Below are 3883 nucleotides of genomic sequence, written 5' to 3' on the forward strand. Positions count from 1 at the left end.
TGATGGTACCACAACTGAATCAATATTAAGAATCTTCCTACAAAAAATGAGAATTTGATAAAACTGAGTTAGCAACATTTATCAAAGGAGGGAGAGTGAAATTTCTGATGCTGTAAAAATAATATAAGATGCAGTTTATATTGTTTGAATATGGGCAGAGTACCACAAATATACATATGTGAAAGGCATTGATTCTAGCGTGACTGCATTGGGGGACACTTTAGAATTTTGGGAAGTGGGACCTAGTGTTAGACCCATGGGTCATTGGGAGTGTGTTCTTCAAACAGATTGTGGAAATCCCCCCTCCCTGCATCTTCACCTCTTTCTCTATTCCTGGCTGGAGATCTGACCATTTGACACATCCTTACACCATTCATAATTGCCATTTCATTAGATATAAAAATTTATGCAACCTTGGGTTCTTGACTTAAATCTATAAACCTGTGAGGGAGATACACTTTCTTTTCTTAAAATGTTTTCATTACTGCATTATAGTTTGTTCATTATAGTGGGATTCATTCTGACATAAACATATGTTCATGGAATATAATTTCCTCCATTTCAGTTGCCAGAACTTCCTCTTTACCTGTCCTACTCCCTCCCCTTGTCCCCTTCCTCCACTTTACTGACCTTTCTTTTTTAAAAATTTATTTATTGTTTTTTTTTTTTAATTGGTGCTTACATAATGGTGCAAGTCACTGTGGTACATTCAAATGTGTACATAGCATAATCTTACTGTGAAATTTCTTCTCTTTTCTGTCCTTCCTCCCTCCCATTCTACTTCCTGATTTGCCTTGTATGTTCATAGGATTCCTTCCTCCAGTTTTTCACCTTATTCTTTTCTAGCTTCTGCATATGAGGGAGAATATTTAATGCTTGACTTTCTGAATCTGGCTTATTTCACTAACATGAAGTTCTCTAGTTCCATCTATTGTCCAGAAAATGACATAATTTAATTCTCCTTTATGACTGCCTAAAATGCTACTGTGTATATATACCACATTTTCTTATTCATCTGTTGACAATACTTGGGCTGGTTCCATTACTTGGACATTGTGAACTGTGCTGCTGTAAATATTGAAGTGCCTGGATCACTATACCATGCTGATTTTACTTCTTTAGGGTAAATGCCAAGGACTGGGATAGCTGGGTAATAAGGTTTTTGATTCCTAGTCTTTTGAGTAATCTCCATACTACTTTCCAAAGTTGTTGTACTAATATGCAGTCTAACCAACAATGTATGAGTGTAGCTTTTCTCTAATATCCTCACCATTTACTATTACTTGTATTTCTAATGATTGCTGTTCTAACTGGAATGAGATGAAATCTCAATGTAGTTTTGATTTGCATTTCCCTGATTACTAGGGATGCTGAACATTTTTTTCATATGTTGGTGGGCATTTTGTATTTCTAGTTTTGAGAAAAGTTTGTTGAGTTCATTTGCAAATTTTATTGATTCGGTTATTTAATTTTGTTTTGTTTTAGTTTTTTGTTGCTGGTGTTAAGTGTTCTGAGCTCTTCATATGTTGTGAATATTAATTCTTTTCCAGAGGAGTAGGTGGTAAAGATTTTCTCCCATTGTAAAGTCTTTCTTTTCATACTTTTGTTTCCTTTGCTGTACAGAAGCTTTTTAATTTGATGATGTCCTACTTATTGATTCTTGGTTTTCTTTCTTGAGCTTTAGGGGTCCTGCCTGGAAAGTTGATGCCTGAATCAATATGTTGTAGTGTTGAGATTGTTCTTTATTCGAGGAGTTGCAAAGTTTCTTGTCTAATTCCTAGGTCTTTGATCCAGTTTAAGATGACATTTGTGCATGGTGAAAGATAGGAATCTAGTCTCATTCTTTTACATATGAATATCCAGTGTTCCCAGCACCACTTGTTTAAAAGACTTTTCACCAACATGTATTTTTGACATGTTGAGTTGAGTGTTGAATGACTATATTTATGGGTGTTTGTCTTTCCATCTCCTAATCCATTCCATTGGTCTTCATGTCTGTTTTAATACTGATATCATGCAGCCTTTTGAATACAGCTCTCTAGTATAATTTGAGATCAGGCATTCTGATGACTCCAGCATCATTTTTCTTGCATGGGATTGTTTTAACTATACTCAGTATTTTATTTTTTTAAATGAATTTTATAGCTGTTTTATTCTACTTCTGTGAAGAATGTCATTGGTATTTTGGTAAGGATTGCAGTGACTCTGTGTAACACATTTGAAAGTATGCCCATTGTGACAATATCAATACTGCCTATCCAGAGACATGGGAAGCCTTTCCATTATCTAAGGTCTTCTTCAGTTTCTTTCTTCAGTTTAATGTAATTTTCATCGTAGAGGTCTTTCACCTTCTTAGTTAGATTTATCCCCAATCTTTTTTCTTCAGTTATTGTAAATGGAGTTTTCCTAACTCCTTTCTCAACAGATTCATTACTAAGTTACAGAAAAGTTATTAATTTTTGAATATTGATCTTATATCCTGCTTCTTTGCTTAATTATCAGTTCAAGAAGTCTCCTGGTAAAATTATTTTTGTTTTAGTTTTGGTGTAGTCTAGATATAGCATCATGTCATCAGCAAACAGAGAAAACTTGATTTCTTCTTTTCATATTTCTGTCCATTAATGTCTTCTCATGCCTGATTATTTTGGATAGAGTTTCAAGAGTTACATGAAAAGGAGTGCTGAAAGTTGACATTCTTGTCTTGTTCCTGTTTTTAGATGAAATGATTTCAGATTTTCTACATTCAGTGTGATGTTTGCCTTGGATTTTTTATATGTAACCTTCATAATGCTGAAGTAAGTTCCTTCTACCCCTAGTTTCTCCAGCATTTTAAACAAAAATGGCTGTTGATTTTGGTGAAAGGCTTTTTCTGCAACTGTTGAGATTATCATGTGTTTCTTGCCCTTAATTCTATTTATGGGGTGCATAAAGTTATTGATTTATATGTGTGGAACCCACCTTGCATCTCTGCGATGGAAGCCACTGGATTGGGGTTACCTATAATCTTAATGTGTGTTTTTTAAGTGTTTTCATGATGTTTTATTTTTTAACTTTTATTTTATTTATTTATTTTTGTGTGGGTCTAAGGACCAAACCTAGTGTCTCACATGTGCAAGGCAAGTGCTCTTCCACAGAGCTACTGCCCCAGTCCCTTAATGTGTTTTTAATATGGTTTGCCAGTACTTTATAAAGTTTTTTTGCATCTATGCTCATTAGGTATGTTGTTCTTTAGGTTTTTTTCATCATGTGTTTTTGTCTACTTTTGATATCAAAATGATACTGGATTCATAGAATGAATTTGGGAATGTTCCCTCCCTTTTCTTTTTAAGGACTAATTTGAGGATGATTGGCATTATAGCTTTCAAAGTCTGGTACAACTCAGGTGATAATCTATCAAATACTTGGCTTTTGTTTGTCTGAAGGCTTCTGATTGCTACTTCATCCTCATTGCTTGATATTGGCCTGTTTATGGTTTCTGTAATTTTATGGTTCAATTTTTGTGGTTAATATGTGTCTAGAATTTTTAAAAATATCTTCTAGTTTTTCCAGTTTATTGGAGTATAAATTTTAAAAATTAGTTTCTAATGATCCTCTTGATTTCAGAATTTTCTGTGGTGATATCTCCTGTTTCATATCAAATTTTGTTAATTTTGGTCTTCTCCATTTTTATTTTGGTAACTTTGGCTACAGGTTTGTCAATCTTCTTTATATTTTCAATGGGACACCTCTTTGTTGCATTGATCCTTTATATATATATTATTTTCAATTTTCATACTTTGGCTCTGATCTTAATTATTTCCTGTTATCTACTGATTTCTGTTGGACTTAGTTATTTCTTCTTTTTCAGGGCCTTGTGATGTAATACTAGGTTATTTATTTGGTA

This window comes from Sciurus carolinensis, chromosome X (assembly GCF_902686445.1).
Source record: "Sciurus carolinensis chromosome X, mSciCar1.2, whole genome shotgun sequence".
Taxonomy (NCBI): domain Eukaryota; kingdom Metazoa; phylum Chordata; class Mammalia; order Rodentia; family Sciuridae; genus Sciurus; species Sciurus carolinensis.